The sequence below is a fragment of the Scylla paramamosain genome, chromosome 34 (genome assembly GCF_035594125.1).
Source record: "Scylla paramamosain isolate STU-SP2022 chromosome 34, ASM3559412v1, whole genome shotgun sequence".
Classification (NCBI taxonomy): domain Eukaryota; kingdom Metazoa; phylum Arthropoda; class Malacostraca; order Decapoda; family Portunidae; genus Scylla; species Scylla paramamosain.
In genome coordinates this window covers 13,036,607-13,055,317 of record NC_087184.1, presented here as the reverse complement: position 1 = coordinate 13,055,317, position 18,711 = coordinate 13,036,607, and the positions used below count along the sequence as shown (strand labels likewise).

The following is an 18,711-nucleotide window of genomic DNA, read 5'->3' as shown; positions in this document are numbered from 1 at the left end:
TAAGAGACCTCTGCCTCATCCCGTCCAGGCGCCGCGTGGAATGCTGAGGGAGGAGGAGGAGGAGGTGCTGGTAGGTCGATAATAGTGTGGAGGAGGATACGAGGGAAGCTGAGGGTGACGAAAGGAAAGGTAATGAAAGAGAGAGAGAGAGAGAGAGAGAGAGAGAGAGAGAGAGAGAGAGAGAGAGAGAGAGAGAGAGAGAGAGAGAGAGAGAGAGAGAGAGAGAGAGAGAGAAGCAAAGAAGAAATAAGTGCTAGTTTGTATAGGTTATAAGATATTTAGGAGAAGGTAAGGGTAAGTTTAGGTAAGGTAAGGTCAAGGTAAGCTAGAGAGATGTACAGGTAAGGTAAGGTCAAGGTAAGCTAGAGAGATGTACAGGTAAGGTAAGGTTAGGTATAGTAAGGTCTGGTTAGGTTAGGTATTAAGGTGTATGGCTAAGATACAAGGGAGGAAGGAAGTAAATGATAGAAAAAAAAAAATATTGATATAGAAGTATACTATGTGGATTGTAGAGAATATACTGTGGAGCACTTGATGTGGAATGGAATGTACAGAGGAGGAGGAGGAGAAAGAAGAGAAGGCGGAGCAAGAAGGAGAGGAGGACGACGACGAGAAGGAGAGAAGACAGTTATATAGAGAAAAGAAAGAAATACAAAACAGAAAAAGAGGAAAAGGAGAAAGATGAGAAAGAGGATAAAAAGGAGAAACAAACTTACCACATAGATAGTTGGGGGGGGAAATGAACAGGGAAGAAGAGGAGGAGGAAGAGGAGGAGGAGGAGGGTGACGCAGGGCTGGTGGTGACGGCCGTAGGAGGGGAATCTTTTGTCTAACCTTTCCTGTGACTGGAGGAGGAGGAGGAGGGTGACACCACACAACCACACCGCATTTTCTAGTTGCTATTTACGATGCACCTGTGTAGCCTGCTAGCTTCTGTGTCTGTCAGGTTGTCAATAGCTAGTCAGAAAACCCCATTACACACAGACCCCCTCCCCCAGGCGGAGCGCCTGGGGAGGGGGTCTGTGTGTAACTTGCCAGCCCCCTTCCAACATCCTTCATTACAACTTAGAAGTATAAGAGAGAGGAGGATGAAGTTTAGGAGAAGAACGATAAGGGAGGAGAATTATAAGAAGGAAAGGAAGAGAATAAGAAGTATTAAGAATGATGAGAAGAGAGGAGAGAATGATAGGAAGGAATAAGAATAAGGAAGAGAAGAATGTCGAGAAGACGGAGGGACGCGAAGAAGGAATGAGAAGAATAACAAGGGTAAGGATGAGGAAATGACAAGGGAAAGGAAGAGAACAGTTACAAGGGAGAGAATAACAAACAGGCGATAAGGAAGGAAAAAATAAATGAAGGAAGAAGAGAATGACAAGAAGGAAGAAAATGATAAAAATATAGAAGGGAAGAAAGACGAAGTAATAGTAGTAGTAGTAGTAAACAAAGGGCAACTCTAATGAGAATAAAGAAGAAAGGGATGATGGAGGGAAGTGGGGGAAAGAGGGGTGGAGTGTGTGGGATGGCTGGAATGACGGGAATAGGGGAAAGAAATAGGGGTGGGAACAATAGGCAGTAGCAACAGGGATAAAATTTGAAATAGCGCAGAAATTTTTCAATCCTTTTCCTTTCGTGTTATAGAAAAATAAATCTAAAAAGAAAAAAAGATCGCGTAAAGATTTTTTCTTTTTTTTTAGATCGTTGCTATATTTTTCTCCGTTTTTTTTTTGTGCACTGTACATTTTTTCCGCTATTATTTATATTGTTCTGTTATATTTTTTGTCGTTCTCCTGTACTTTTCCTCCACAACATATATTTCTGCATCGTTGCTTCATTTTTCACCCATTCCATTCTTTATCCATCGTTTTACTGTGTCCTCTGCATCACCCTTCCATGATTATCCGCTATTTATTATTTTGCATCGTTGTTATTTATTTCCTCTACTATTTCCCACATCTTTATATTTTTTGCATCGTTTTCATATCTATATTTTTTTCCTTGCAGTGTTGTTGCTTCGCCCTGCCAGTTTCGCAGCGCACACCTGGCCGCCAGCACAGGTGTTCCCCACTACTTTATTACGCATGGCAGTGCTTCTCGCGCCGCCACGATGCCGCGATAGTGGCTCAGGATTTATGGCGGGGACTGCGTGAGCAAGGCAACCGCTGGACGAGATGCAGAGAGAGAAATCCAACCACTTGCTTTAGTTTTAATTTTTATCGTAACCTTTCTCCATTTTGAAAACCTAATAAAAGTTATTGTAGACGAGAGAGAGAGAGAGAGAGAGAGAGAGAGAGAGAGAGAGAGAGAGAGAGAGAGAGAGAGAGGCGTCGTTCCCTTATCAGTCAGCGGGCCGGCATGGGGGTGACAAATATGGGTGGAATCAATACTCTCTGTCTGATCCGTGAACCCCAAAGTGCCCACGATTGTCTCCCGCTGACACGGCGCCGCCACCCGCACCACCTCCTCCTCCTCCTCTACCCTCATCTTCCCCTCAGTGTCTCTCAGTCTCTTCTCAGTCTCTCGGTCTCCTCTCAGTCTCTTCATCGCATCCGTTTTTTCATGGTATTTATCTTGTTACATTTTGGTTGCTTTCTCCTCTTTCTCCTCCTCCAGCCTCATCTTCCTCTCATTCTCCTCTTTCATTCTTCCTTTCATCGCATTTCTCTTGTCTCTGAGGTATTTATTTTGCTTCCTCTTCCTGTCCCTCACTTTCTTCTTTCATTGCTTCATTCTTGTTTCCATCGTCTTTCTATTGTTTTATTTTTATTTGCTTATCTTTCTTTTTTTTCGATTTTTCCTCCTCCTCCTCCTCTTCTTCATCTTCCCCTTACTCTCTCCTCTTTCATTCTTTTCTTCATCGCCTTTTTTATTGTTTTATTTATGATATTTGTTTATCTCTCCTTGTCACCCTCTCCTTTTTCTCTTTCTCCTCCTCCTCTCTCCGCCTTCTCTTAGCCTTCTCATTTCTTTTTATTCTTGTCTTTATCGTATTTCTTTATTTTTTTTACGGTTTTTATTTATTACATTTTACTTCCTTTTTTTTCTTTTCCATCATCTATTATACAACTTTTCCTTCCTTCCTTCCTTCCTTTCTTTTCTCAAATTCACTCTTATCATTTCCTCCCCCCTTCTCTTCATACACTCCTTTTCATCCTTCCCCTCATTCACTCCTTTTTATCATCTATCTAGTTTTTTTAATATTTTTTTTATGAAATGTTTTAAAGTTCCTTCCTTCCCACTCTTCTTCCTCCATTCACCCTTCTAATCTAAGCTTCCTTCTCTAATTATCTTTCATTTGCGTTTTTTTTCATCACCTCTCAGATGATTATTAAGACAAATTAACCTTTCTTTTTCTCCTTTCCTTCTCCTTGACTTTCCTTCTCTTCCTGTCTTTCGCCTCGTCTTCCCGTCAACTTCATGATATCTTACTTTTTCTCCTTTTTCTCTTTTTTTCTTTCCTTCTTCATTAGTCCCCTCACCTTGAAAGCCTTATATCATCACTTCCTTTTTTTCTCCCTCCTTTATTTCGCCTCATCTCCCTCAACTTCCTTCAATCATCCCCTCGCCCTCTTCCTTTACTCAAATTACTCTTATTTCAAAGTCTATCAACAAAAACAAACAATAATTACAGCAAATCAAACTGAATATAATGACTGAATGATCACCCGGCGCTGCAAGACTGTCTATTAGGCGAGAACCTAACGAGAAGGAAGCGTAAAAACCAACCCTAAGGCGTAGGAACGTGCAATGACTGAGTGAATGAATAATTAAACAATGTAAGATGATTAATTAGACGAGAATATAATGGGCAGCATGCATGAACACCAACCTGAAGGGGAAGGAAGCGTTAATTCACTCACTCGCCGCCAGAGGAAGGCAAGAGTGTGCTGCTGTAATGAGGACTAATTGAGATGCTAGTTAAAACCACCGCGGGTATTAATACGCTAAAGTGATGGTACGCCAATGTTATCGAGGACTCGTTAAGCGCCACGCCACGCTGGGTACTTAACGAGTAACGAATGCTGCCTGACGCTAATCACCTTGACGAGCGCAGGTAAACGTGCACATGATCCTTAATTAGACGTGTTCCTGCAGCCCGCACACCTGTCACTGCTACGGATTAGACAGATGGATGGATGGATGGACAGACAGACAGACAGACAGACATACAGGCATTCTTTCTCAGGTAGGTTAGGTAGGTGGATGGGGGTTTACATTCATAAATGGTGTACGTACTATGGGTGGAAAGGTATCGGTGCACAATGTGTGGGAAACGTTAAGATTGTACAGAACGAAGGAAACTTAAACAGCGTGAGAGCAGCAGCTGACCGAATGTTTACGGTATTCATCGGACACTCTACCCATCGATATTTTTTGTATTATCCACAGTACAGTACATGTGAAAAATGATACGACTAGCAACACACACGCACACAAACACACATGCATTCGACAAAAATATGCAAATAAAGTAAAACATCATTTATCAATATCATTTACAAGTGGGAAAACAAAGGTGTGACCACATTATCACCATCACCATCATCATTCACCACACACAATTGTATTACTAGCATCAAAGCTGGAGAACGGTGTACCTACATTATCACCACCACCACTATCATCACAAAGGTCACAATGTCACAATAATCACAATATCACTATCATCACTATCACACACAGGTGGATAAGCTCAGGTCTACACCGTCACTTTCATCACCATCACCACACAAAGGAAAGAGAAGCACATATGTATCCACACTGTCATTACCATCATCATCACACATGCAGGTGGTAAATTAGAGGTGTACTTCAGCATTATCATCACACACGCATGAAATAAAAAAACAACAACACTGCTGTATCACAACTATCATCATCAGACACAGGTAAAAAAAAAAAAAAAATATCACGAGGAAAACAGTCGTCTTCATCATCACTATCACCACCACCATCACTAACATCACACAGGCGGAAAAATACGGTCTACGTCACACACACACACACACACACACACACACACAGGTGGGGCAGCAGAGGTGAAACTATTAATCATTCTATCTGTGTGTTGTTTACGAGATTCGCTACGGCTACACTCACGTGTGCAACCTGTAGCCGAAGAACACCTGTACTACCCCCTCCACCCCCTGCTGGACGTGTAGGGGGGCTGTGAGGCGGCGGTGGGCGGTAGTTGCCAGGTTATCATCTCGCTACCGCTTTTCCTTATTTATCTTTTTTTTTTTTTTTTTTTTTGTTAGTTTCTATAGTCAATCTGGAATCTTGGAATTTGCCGCCTCTCTCTATCTCTCTCTCTCTCCGACACACACACACACAGGTGAAACTACTAATCATTCTACCTGTGTGTTGTTTACCAGATTCACTGACTACACTCACCTGCGCAAACTGTAGCCAAAGAACACCTGTACTCCTCCCAGCTGGACGTGTACGGGGGCTGTGGGGGGGTGGGGGCCCGCAGCTGCTGGTTTTTCTCTCTCGTTTGTTTGTTTGTTTCAGCTTCTATAGTCAATCTGGAACCCTTGGAATTTGTCTCCTGGAATGTGGCTGGAATCCGCCCTCATATTATTTCGTAGTGGGACTATGGCGGGTAACCAGTCTGGAATAGGGAAGGAAATGGTTAAGTTTCTAAGTGTCGTTAGGGTATTTTAATCCCACAGTAGTGAATGGACAGGCCAAGGATACAAAGCAAGATGCATTACGTCTCCCAAAACTACTGCGGGACCTGTCAGCAAACACTACAACTACATAAAAAAAAACTAGATATATACAAATAAAAACTAACTAGATATATAAGAAATTACGGTCCTTGTGTTCCTTTACGCGTTTTGTGATTTTTTTTTCATCTTTTATATCTTGGGATTAAAAAGAAAAAAAAGCTATACAAGAAATAATACCGGTTGTTATGCTTTTATGTGTTTCTTTTACTTTTCCGGATCAAAATTAGCCAACTTTTTTTCTTTTTCACTTTTCCATTTTGTATCTTGTAATTATTCTTTTTCTGAAGGGGAATGAAAATTGCGTATTTAGTGTTTATTCTTTTTTAATTTCCTTGTGCCTTTGACCACATTCAACTTACAATAAACAGATAAATGCATAAACAAATAAAATAAACACATAAATACAAAAAATAAACTAAGATACTAAACCGATTCGAATCCAAACATGAACCGACGAAGCATTAAACCAGTGAACCAGTTATTTGTTCGCTCCCCAAGTCATTCCAAGGTTCATTCATTCTTCTCTTTCCGTAATTCTTTTCTTTCCTCCTTTCTCTCTCTCTCTCTCTCTCTCTCTCTCTCTCTTCAGCCACACCTTCCTCTCTTCCCTCACGCCTCTCTCTCTCTCCAGTCTCCCTCTGCTTCCTTCCCCCCTATCCTCCCTTCCTATCATTCTTACCTCCACACTTCCTATCATCCTCCTTATTTCTCCCTGTATATTCTTACCTTTACATTTACTCTCCTTTCCTCCCTTCATTATCTCCCTGACCTTTCTCCTTCCCTTGTTCTCCCTACCAGCTTTTTCCCCGTCTCCATTCATATATTCTCCTTTCTATATCCGATTTTCTTACTCTATATATTCTCCCTTTATCTTCAGACTCCCTCCCTTTCTCTTTTTCCTTCAACTTCCCCAGTCATCCTCCCTTTTATCTTCTTTATTATTCATTGTCTTATACATGTAAATCATCCTCCTCCTTATTGTTTCCTTCCCTTTCTCGCACATCCTTACCTATCTTTTTTCCCCCTTTCTCTTCTCTTTCCTATATCCTCCCTATCCTTCCTTCTAGCTTCCGTATCCCTTCTCTTACGCACCGTTATCCCCCCTACCACTTCTCTCTCCATTCCTAGCACCCTATTACCAACCTCCCTACCTTTGCCTCGCCTTTCCTATACCCCTACTCCTTGCTACCCTCCCCACTATACCCCATCCATTCCCCATCCAACCTCACCCCTCCCCCATCCACCCCCGCCCATCCACGTGGTAGCCAGCGGAACACAATGGCCAGTGGACAAGAGAAGCCCCCAAGTATGAAAGCGGCAGGAAACGGAAGCAGATGAAAAGGTGAAGGATTTGTCGAGGGGCGTGTGTGTGTTGTAAGGACTCCTGCCTGTGTCCTGCGGTTCCTCCTCTGCCTCCTGACGGCTCCTGGTGGGGCGAGGGAGGGAGGGAGGGAGGGAGGGAGGGAAAGACACAGAAAGAGAAGAAAGAAGGTTAATTTACTTGTGTGTGCGTGTGGCGGCAGGAGGGAGAATAAGAGGGAGGGATACAAGGATAAAAGAGAAGGAAATGTAAATGTACGTAAGAAAGAAGGAAGGATAACAAAGGATACTAGGATTAAAGAGAGGAAAAGGATACTGGAATAAAAGAGCGATACGTAAACGTACGCAGGAAAGAAGAAAGGGTAAGAAAGGATACCAGGATAAATGGGAGGGGAAAAAGATACAAAAATAAAAAAAAGGAAAGGAGAGAAGGATGAAAAGGATAGGTAAATGTAGGGAAGATACGCGGGGAGGATGGATTAAGAGATAGCAAACAAGGATAAAAAGAAATATATATAGGAAGGAGAGAATAAAGGATAAAAGGAGAGCATACAAGGATAAATGAAAAGAAAATATATAAGTACGAAAGGAGAGAAGGAAAGATAGGATGCAAGGATAATTAAGAAAAAGGGAAAGGTTGGAAGCGTGAGAGAAAGAAGAGAAGAATATCAAAACGTGCCAGAAGGAAGGATAAAAAGAGAGAAATGATAGAAAAATAAGAAAAGCAGGAAGAGTAACAAGAGGAAGAATAAAAGAGAGGAAAAGGATAAAAGAATAAAAGACAATAAATAGATACGTACGTAGGAAGGAAAGGATTAAGTCGAGATGAATGCGGAAAATTGTGATGAATGAATGAATGAATGAATGAATGAATGAGAGATACGTAGAGATGAAAAATTATGAATGATGATGAAAAGGGAAAACTAGAACCGATTAGAGACGTAAGGGATGAAATGAGTAGTGATAGAAGAATTAAATACAAAAAAATGGAGAATTATAAAAAAAATTAATAACGCAACGATAACAACATGAAGGGAATAAAGAAATGGAGAAAAGAAAAACCAGTAATGTAGAAAAATCCAACAATTTCTACAAAACGGGGGGAGAGAGAGAGAGAGAAAGAGAGAGAGAGAGAGAGAGAGAGAGAGAGAGAGAGAGAGAGAGAGAGAGAGAGAGAGAGAGAGAGAGAGAGAGAGAGAGAGAGAGAGAGAGAGAGAGAGAGAGAAAATTGCTACCTACAACTGACAGGAAGAAAAAGACGATGACGAAGAGGAGGAGGAAGAGGAGGACGAAAAGAAGATGAAAGAGGACGACGACGAGAAGGAAAAGGAAGAGGAGGAGGAGGAGGAAAACAGATACAAAGACAAAGAGGAAGGGGAAGAAGAAGAAAATAAGAAAGGAGGTAGTGGCGGTGGTGGTAGCAGTAGCAGCAGTAATAGTAGTAGTAGTATCGGTGGTGATGGTGGTGGTGGTGGTGGTCTTGAAGGTATGAAAGCAAGGGTGTCATTTGCTACAATTACACTCAAGAAGCAATGCCAACAATTACCACGAAGTACAGCGGTGCCCAGGGGCCGCGAGGACAGAGGTGATGAGGGAGGCGGGGCGGCGACTCAAGACTGACGGAAGGGCGAGGAGAAAAGTATCTTATTATATCTTCATTAACTTCCTTACCGACGCGCTGTGGTGAGAGAGAGAGAGAGAGAGAGAGAGAGAGAGAGAGAGAGAGAGAGAGAGAGAGAGAGAGAGAGAGAGAGAGAGAGAAAGATAATAAACAAAATGAGAAAGGAAGTGGAAGTAAAAAGGAAAGACTAATAGAACAAGAAAATAAAGATGGAGAAAGGAAAAGACAGAGAAAAACAAAGAGAAAAAGAAAAAGACGAAGATGGAAGAGAAAGAGGGAGACAAAAAGAGTATGAAGAAGAAAAAGTGTTTTCATTGCTTCTTTCAACACAAACACACACACGAGAGAGAGAGAGAGAGAGAGAGAGAGAGAGAGAGAGAGAGAGAGAGAGAGAGAGAGAGAGAGAGAGAGAGAGAGAGAGAGAATGCAATACAGGAAATAAAGTGCAAGTGATCTACGAAATAACATGTGTGGAAATTAAGGGAAAACTCTGGGAAATTAAAGGGCGCCACGGAAATCCTGAAGTGAGAACACCAATATTCGCCACCAGAAAGTGTAAAGGAAAAAGCAGGAAAATTACAGAGCGGTGCGGAAATATTTAAAAGTGACAACAACAATAAAGGGGAAAAATATGGAATAATTATAGAACAGATGATAATGAAAAATAGAAATGAAGGAGAGGAAACAGAAATACAAGTGATAAAAGAAAACGGAGTAAACCGACAAAACTGTTCTTACTTCCTCCCCAAAAATTACAAAAGTACGATAAAAAATAAAATCAGTATCAATAAATATCAATAAAATTAATTAAGAGGAGACACGGTTAATATGGAAAATATTTAATTGAAGCCTCGAGTAACCGAATCGTTCACTGCTGTTGCTTCACTGCTTCACTGCTTCACATCACATCCTCCCGAGGGACAAGAGGTGATGGCTGGTTACGAAAGTACAAAGAAGGTAGGGAAAACTATCCTTGGTACAAACTTATATAGAAAATTATCCTTGATAGAAAAATGAAAGGAAAAGTAAAATATTGTTGGTATGATAAAAGTAACAAAATTATGCTTTGTAGAAATATGAAAGAAAAGATAATTAAGTATCGTTTCTAAATTCTTGCCTCACTTTTCTCCTCCTCCTCAAGATGGTGAGCCTCCGCCAGGTGGTGTCCGAAGTTCCCAGGTGGACACAGTGGGTGGTGACGTACGTGTGTGTGTGTGTGTGTGTGTGTGTGTCCCATCCACCCCCTCAGTAGGCAGTACCACCACCAGCCCCTCCTCCTCCCATTACCCCTCCCCGCCTCCCCCCATTACCCCTCCCCCGCTTCCCAAGGACCCCTACCAGCCCCGCCCTTCCCCAAGTAACGGGAGACGCGTGGCACACTGGTGAGACGCTTGCTTAGAGGTTATGTGCACAGGGTTCGAATCTCTCTTGTCCTCACTGGTTTTGCGATGTTCTACGTTATTCAAGAGAGAGAGAGAGAGAGAGAGAGAGAGAGAGAGAGAGAGAGAGAGAGAGAGAGAGAGAGAGAGAGAGAGAGAATTATACTGAAAGAAAAGCGCAATGAAAGCTTCTGAAATGAAAAAAAAAACGGAAAAAAGTTATTGGAGGAGGAAAGGAGAAAGACAAGAAACAGGACGGACACACACACACACACACACACACACACACACACACACACACACACACCAGCAACAAAAGTCCCGGACAAATCCTATAGGAGGAACACTAAGAAGAGAAAAAAAAGAAACTAGGAACACTCCAGTAAATCTTCACCTGTTGTGTGGAGCGGCCGCCCCCTTCCATGCCACGCCCCCCAGCACACCCACGCCTAGGCCCCAGGTGACGCCAGCCGCCCAGCTCCCACACCGCCCGTCCAGTCTTACCCTCGCCTCGCTCTTAATTCCACTTTTCCACGCCCTTCTGTGCCTCCCGCGGGCCAGAACGACCTCAGAGAATGCGTCCTGCAGCGCCTTCTCTGAGCACACGCGCCTCCTCCTCCCGTAGCGGGCGCCCGAGGGAAAATATTTATGCATACTTGTGCTGGGGCGTCACTTGTTTAATTCGGGTCCCTCCGCCGCGAGTTTGTGAGGCGCCTCAGGAATACTTCAGGAGTTTGTTAGGGCGGGCGAAAGGTTGGTCTGGGATGTGGTTGAAGGAAGGAAGGAAGGAAGGAAGGAAGGAAGGAAGGAAGGAAGGAAGGAAGGAAGGAGGAGGAGAGAAAAATGAAGCTGGAGTGAGGGAAGGAAGAATTGGTTGGCATGTCTTAGTAATAGTTAGAGGAGGAGGGGAAAGTAGGGATGGGAAAAGAACAAGGTAGGGAGTGAGAAAGAGGAGGATTGGGGAGGTCTCTAAGTAGTTGAGAGGAGGAGGAAGGGTAGCAGGGAAGAGAATGTATAGTGAGGGGGACGGGTATGCTGAGAGGGAGGGGGTCTCTCAGCAGGCCGTCACCCCCCCCGTGGCGTTATGACGGCAGGACCATCGTGGGCAGATTACTACGGGAAGTGGGACTACTTCACCCCTCCCCTCCTGCCCCTTCCCCTATCGTCTCACCACAGCACCGTCCCTCTTCTCCCCTCCGTCCTCCCCCTCTCTTCTCCTCCCCTCACCATACCGGCCCTTCCTTATTCTTTCCTTCATACCGTTTCTCTGCCCTTACTGTATCAATGCGTTACATCGTTTTTCGGGAACACCTCTAACAAACTGATGAATTCGGATCTTACTGTGACAGGTGTTTTAGACGCTCCGTTAATTTTCGTCACTATGGTTAAGTAACGAAGGTGGATAATTAAAGGTACTTGCCTTAGAAAATCAACGGCGCGCAAGACATGGCCAGCTGCCCGACGCATGAAGGTGTCAGGACGTGGTTGTGACGCCACGCACCGCTTCACCGTTACCCTTCCCACCACAGAGGTAATGCTACAACTGCCACCGCCTACGAATCTACCCGACTTTCATCCAGCATCAGAAATCCACTATAATGATACTTGGAGGAACAGCCTGTCATTGCCCTTTACGTGACACACCAGCACATCATGAGCTTATAATATTTACATTAAGCTGATTTTCCTCACTTCCCTGTGCTTGAATTAAATCATTATATTCCCGTACATTGATTGAAAGTATAATACCATGCTGTAATTTAATTTTAGGCATAGTATATCTAACACTTCCATGCTCAGAATTTGTGAAGCAACGTGTTATTAAACGTCATAGATGAAAGGAGACATGATGGGTGCACAACTTACACAAGCATAATACTCCGCACGCTGCATATTCAATCCCTCAATGGTATTAAGGAACAAATCCTCCTCTGTGGGGGCGGAGACTTCGAAGAGCACAAACCTGATACGTAGACAGTCAGGAAGGCAGTAAGGCGAGTGTTATCTCTTAGCTGGTCTTAATACGAAATGACACGGAATACGATACTGCTTGGTACTTCCTTCTCCTCTTCCTCCTCCTTCTCCAAACTCTTCACCGCTTGTATCCGCTGTTTTCATTGGCTACATCGTGAAACGTACACCTCTCCTATTGGTGGATTAGTGTGGCTGGTCTAGTATGAAACAGCGAAACAGCAAAACAATAGGAGAATGAAAACTGTATCGTGACAAAACAGGAAAATATGAACAAACAGTAAAAACAAACAATCAAGCAAACAAAAATTGATTAAAATAATGAATAACAAAGTGTAGAATAAAGGAAGTAATGGATTGGTGTGTGTGTGTGTGTGTGTGTGTGTGTGTGAATACTGATAATTTTCAAGGTATCTCGGTCCTTAAGTTCGAAGCAACGGTAGCCAACTCATGAACCTTCTGAGTCGAGTCTTTAGTTAGATGAAGAGGGAAAAAGAAACGCTGCGATACAAATAAATGAATGAACAAATGAAGGAAGTAAGAGAGACACGTATGCAGTAGTTAAAACAATGCTGCGGTTGAAAAGATAGATAAACGTAGTGAAATAAATGAAAGAAAGAGTAAATGAATGAAGCAAGGAAAATATACATACACTAGTTAAACAATTATATAAGCGAATGAATAAATAACCAAAACAAATGGATGAGATGAATAATAATAATAAATGAATAACAAGTAATGGTAAATAAGTAAATAAACAAACATTAACGATAATATAGAAAAGGAAAATGAGTCCCTATAAAGTTTAATAAGCGCGCACACACACTTACACACACACACACACACACACACACACACACACAATGCAGTGGGTGACTTGCAACGATGGATTTATTTCAAAGCTAATAAACTGTATTGCTTTGCCTTTCAACTTTTGTCCTTTAACTACTTAACGACCATTAGGGTGATTTGACCATTAGACTCGACTGTGATTGGCTCTTTTTATCTTCCTCCTCCTCCTCCTCCTCCTACACAATGCTTTCCTGTTCCCTCCTCCTCCTCCTCCTCCTCCTCCTCCTCCTTCTCTTCCCTTTTCAGCATTCAACTCCTCCACTTCCTCCTCTTCCTCCTCCTCCGTGACAAGCAAGCAAACGCAAACCCTGAATGTTATATGACCATAAAGAACATTAATCATTTCACACTCATTATCTCCTCCTCCCCCTCCTCCTCCTCCACCTCTTCCACTCGACATTATCCTGACTTTTCTTTAATATTCTTCTTTCTTTCTTCTCCTTTACTTCCTCTTTCTTCTCCTTGTCTTATATTTCCTTCCTCCATTCTTCTCCCTTCAAGAAGACCAAGATGGAAAAGAAGATGCAGAAGAAGGAAAATGAAAGGAAAAGGAGTGAAAAGAGCAAGAAAAAGATAAGATAGAGAAGATGGAAGTGAAAGAAGGAAAAATAAAGGAAAGCAGGGAAAATAACAAGAAAAGATAAAAAAGAGAGGAAAATTAAATGCAAAACTGAAAAGAGCAAGAAAAGGCGAGAATGAAAGGAGTGAAGTCAAGTGAAGTGATTAAAACATTTTGTGGCGTGACGCCAAAATACAGAACTGCATAAAAGCACCAGTAATGTTAAAATGGAAGGCAAAAGTAACAAAAATAATACATAGTTAAAATTTAGAAGAACAAAAAAAAAAAAAAAAAATACTAATTAAGCGGGGTGGGATTTGAATATAAATAAAGAGAAGAGAAATGAGAGAGAGAGAGAGAGAGAGAGAGAGAGAGAGAGAGAGAGAGAGAGAGAGAGAGAGAGAGAGAGAGAGAGAGAGAGAGAGAGAGAGTAGCTACGACATAGACTCAGGTGAGAAAGAGGCACGTGTGGGGAGGAACACCTGAGGGCCCAATGAGTCTGTCAGGTGGAATATGTCACCCTTTTGTCGCGGAGAGAGAGAGAGAGAGAGAGAGAGAGAGAGAGAGAGAGAGAGAGAGAGAGAGAGAGAGAGAGAGAGAGAGAGAGAGAGAGAGAGAGAGAGAGAGAGAATTCATATTGATCAAATCTGGACTGGAATCACACACACACACACACACACACACACACACACACACACACACACACACACACACACACACATTAATAAGTCTTGTCACACTCGATTCAACACACACACACACACACACACACACACACACACACACACACACACAGTGGTAGGGGCGCCGCCAGTAATAAATTGACGTATTAGGGGAAACACAATACTGGGCCAGGCGTGATTAAAGGGCGAATTTCCGGCTTGAGAAGCGTGATTTAGAGATTCTTGAGTTGCTTCGTTCTGCCATTTGACAAGACGCCGTGAGATTGGTCCCCGTGTGTGTGTGTGTGTGTGTTTGTCTTTCTTTCTGTTTGTTTCTCTTTTTCTTTGTTTTCCTTTCTTTTTTTCTTTTCTTCTTTTTAGTTCTATTTGTCTGTGTCTGTCAGTCTGTCTGTCTAATGTCTTTCTTTCTTTCCTTTTATTTCTGTCTAGCTGTCCGTTTGTCTGTCTGTCAGTCTGTCTGTGTCTGTCTTACTTTTTAGATGCATACAACGTTTCGTCTTCGTTTTTCGTTCTTTTCGGGTTGTGTTTTAATGTTTCGTTCGTTTTGTGTTTAGTTTTGATATGTATTTGTATCGTATTGTACCATAAATAATGTATGTCGATATATATATATATATTTTTTTTTTACGTTTTCCAGTTGAATTATTATGTTAATGTGTGATGATGGTATTACATAATTTGTGGTCAATAAAGTATCTATCTATCTATCTATCTATCTATCTATCTATCTATCTATCTATCTATCTATATATATATATATATATATATATATATATATATATATATATATATATATATATATATATATATATATATATATATGTGTGTGTGTGTGTGTGTGTGTGTGTGTGTGTGTGTGTGTGTGTGTGTGTGTGTGTGTGTGTGTGTAAAGAAGATCACACACCTGTGTTCGACCAGTATTTCGAGCTTAACTGATTAAAAAAAAAAGTCGATACGAATCGTGCGAGCAAAAAAAAAAAAAACGGAAAAGTGATGAAAGGGGGAGGTAAAAAACAAAACAAAATTGGAGTATAAGAATGGAAGTATATAAGACTAACACAACAACAACAACAACAACAACAACAACAACAACAACAACTACTACTACTACTACTACTACTACTACTACTACTACTACTTGAATAAAAGCAACAACAATAGGCTGCACGGTGACCACATTAACTAAGCCACGGAAGACAAATAAAGTAAAAAAAAACCCCTTGAGGTCCCAATGAATAAAGATGATGATAATTTCAAATGCAAATAAATGAGTGCGGGGGAACAGAACCATAAATAATAGCGAAAAGAATGCGAGTCGTGAGCCACAGCAGCACTTCATGACACTCAACATAGAGGCGATGTGACAGCAGGTCTATTGTCTTGTATTGTATGGGTATTTACTTGTGTGCTGTCAGGATGAAATGATCTTTTTTTTTTTACACAGGAATTTGTACGTACATCTATCTACCTGTGTGTGTGTGTGTGTGCGTGTGTGTGTTTATGTGTTTGTGTCCATCTGCGTATACATTTTCTAAACAGGGATAGCCACGTGCAGATTTACAGTAGTAACTTCTTTCGCCTTCTCTTATGTTCTCAGATACTTGGAGAAAACATAAACACACACACACACACACACACACACACACACAAGAAATAAAAAATATGCAGATTAGCAATGCGAGAAAACACCAAAAAATACATGAATCTGGATAGGATAGGGAATAAAATGAGTTTGGTGAGGCTGGTGAGGTTTGTGAAGTCGGTCATGAGATTTGGTGAGGAGTTTGATGAGGTATGGTTAGCTTCGTGAGGTTGGTGAGGTTGTGGTGAAGCTGGTGATGAGACTGTGGTGTTCGGTGAGGTTGGTAATGAGATACGCAAGGTGTTTTGAGGTTAGTAATGATGCTGGTGATGATGTTAGTGAGGTTGGTGAGGTTGGTGAAGAGATTGGTAATGTTTGGCGAGGTTAGTGACGTTAGTGGAGCGTGACAAATGAGGTCGCTGACTTTGGTGAGGTTAGTGATGAGACTGGCAAGATTGGTGATGAGGATGGTGAGTTTGGTGGTGAGGCTGGAAGATTGGTGTGGTTAGCGGAGCGTGACAGATGAGGTTGACAAGCAGGGTGAGGTGTGTGGGGGGTACTCACAATCCCCATCGGGAACCAATAGCACTGCCAGGGACGACTTAGGGGCAGGGGTCGTGTTGGGGTGTTGGGGTGGTGGGGTGTGGCGGGGCGTGGGAAGGGGAGGCGCGGCACCCTAGTGTTGGTGAAATAAGTCCATTTCTCTCTTTGTTGCCTCAAAACGAAGCTTCCTTCCCCGCCTCCTCCCCATTCTCTCTCTCTCTCTCTCTCTCTCTCTCTCTCTCTCTCTCTCTCTCTCTCTCTCTCTCTCTCTCTCTCCTTCATTCATCTTATTTTTTTCTCTTCTCTCATTATTCTTTCGTACTCTACTGTCAAATTATCTACATATCCTATATATATATATATAATTACCTAAGCATCCTAAAAACATATATATAATTTGTCGTTTCTACAAAGTCACCTGCACGTTCTGTATGCCAAAAAAAAAAAAAAAACCTATATACACAAAATGAGCTACACAAAATCCCACACAGGTCAACACAAAATAAATGACACATTCTATAACACTCTATACTATACAAAATTAAACATCACATATACATATTTATCTACACATCGCATGTATGTAAAGCTACCCACACCTCCTCTACTCACCACATTTCCTGCACGACTCATCAACCCACAACATCAACCCTTCGAGCCGTGACGCACTTCTAGCGGACACACACACACACACACACACACACACACACACACACACACAAACACACACAAACACAGCACCAACACACAAACATCTACACAAGACCCACAACGCAACAGTCCCTCCCAGACCACTGAAGGCTGCGAGGAGGAGCGAAAGACGAACACACTTACAGGAATCCTCATACAGATGTTGACAATACGCGTTACTTTTTTTTTTTTATCTTTTGATACGAGAACAGCAAGGGGTCTTCACGTGACTGAAAAGGAGGTGGATCCATAAACACAGTCACAGTACCCACGCGAGTTCCAGGGGCCGTATCAGCTGGTGGAGGCGATGATAGATGAGCGGAGTAGCAGTTCCAGCAATCAACCGAGCACAAACTGAACCAAAGTGTGTTACTATGATTCTGCACTACACTACACGATATTGTTTGGGTGTTTTACGGTTGAATGATGTTTTATTGTAGGTCATTCTCTCTCTCTCTCTCTCTCTCTCTCTCTCTCTCTCTCTCTCTCTCTCTCTCTCTCTCTCTCTCTCTCTCGTTTTTTTTTTCAAGTGTTTTTCTTTCCTCTCTATGTCATTATTGATATCATTATGTATATTGTTTCTACTTCTCCTTTCGTTCTCTTTCCCAGTACTTTTTCTTTATTTATCTATTTCTTTCTCTCCATTTTCATTATTCTTTTTTTTTTTATCATACTTTTACTGTTTACTTTTTTTTCTCTCTCTCTCTCGCTCTGCTATAAAACCTGTGCCAGTCCTGCTCCACATATTCAAAAGCAACGTGCATCACCTGACGAAGCATCAACCTGACGAAGCCTGTTGTTTTCCTATGATTATTTAAACCCCTAGAGACTAAACCTTGAGTCTCCATCCACCTGACACGCCCCACCTGGTCCACCCACCGTCCACACTCCTGATCAGTAAGTCTCCCCCTCATCGTTTGAAAAATAACTCCTCGCCTCCACGTCTCAATGGAAGCGACGTCTTGTTTCCTTCCATTTCATCCACTGACAAGGCATTAAGACAGAGCCGGCGTGTGTAGGGCTGCTCTCTCTCTCTCTCTCTCTCTCTCTCTCTCTCTCTCTCTCTCTCTCTCTCTCTCTCTCTCTCTCTCTTTCTAATTTTGTGAAGATTCAAAGGTTTATTAAGAGGTTTACTGAAGATATTATGTGCTTTCTTTACACACACATACGTACGCACAGTCTCTCTCTCTCTCTCTCTCTCTCTCTCTCTCTCTCTCTCTCTCTCTCTCTCTCTCTCTCTCTCTCTCTCTCCCCTCACTGCGGTCCCCTTGATGGCCCCGCGTCCTCTCTCCTCTCCCCTCGCCACGCTCGCTCCCTCCCCCGCGCCCTCGTGCCAGCCGTCACCACCAGACGCCCCCTGCTGCGCTGAGTCCGGGGAGCGTCGCCCCCGCGTCTCCGGCAAACCCAGCAGCAAACGTGGCCCGCGGCGGAGGCTGGGGGCGCTGGAACTCTTGGGCAGTGATGAGAGGTGGTGAGGTGGTGAGGTGGTGAGGTGCAGGGGTGGTAAGTGTCGAGCGTCCCTTTTACTCCTTAGCGTGTGTCTTCCCGGGACGAATCTTGACTTGCTTATGGGAGCGTTCGCCTCGCCGCCGCCTCCGCCTCTCGTTGCCAAAGGGAGTCTTGACCGCCGCGGCTCTGGACAATATTCTGAAACACTTCTGCGCCGCACCTCCACTACTTTCAAGAGGCTCTAGTTGAAGCTACACGGGATTTTTAGAGTGTTTATACGGTTCTAGTGACAGATTAACAAGGTTTCTACATTATTAACAGGAGAAACAGT

The 18,711-nt window shown here is 42.6% G+C and overlaps 1 protein-coding gene across 6 annotated transcripts in view; it reads right to left on the bottom strand.

Annotated features, from left to right (window-relative positions):
* Positions 1–18,711, bottom strand: part of LOC135090202 (uncharacterized) — a 264,688-nt gene that overhangs the window by 17,540 nt on the left and 228,437 nt on the right. For 5 of the 6 annotated variants that reach the window (XR_010261825.1, XR_010261826.1, XR_010261824.1 and 2 more), the window contains one exon: positions 5,391–5,610. The gene's annotated coding sequence lies outside the window, so the exon portion shown is untranslated. Of the gene's footprint in view, positions 1–5,390; positions 5,611–12,014; positions 12,195–18,711 lie in introns of those variants that run through there. The other variant, XR_010261823.1, reaches the window with a different exon arrangement.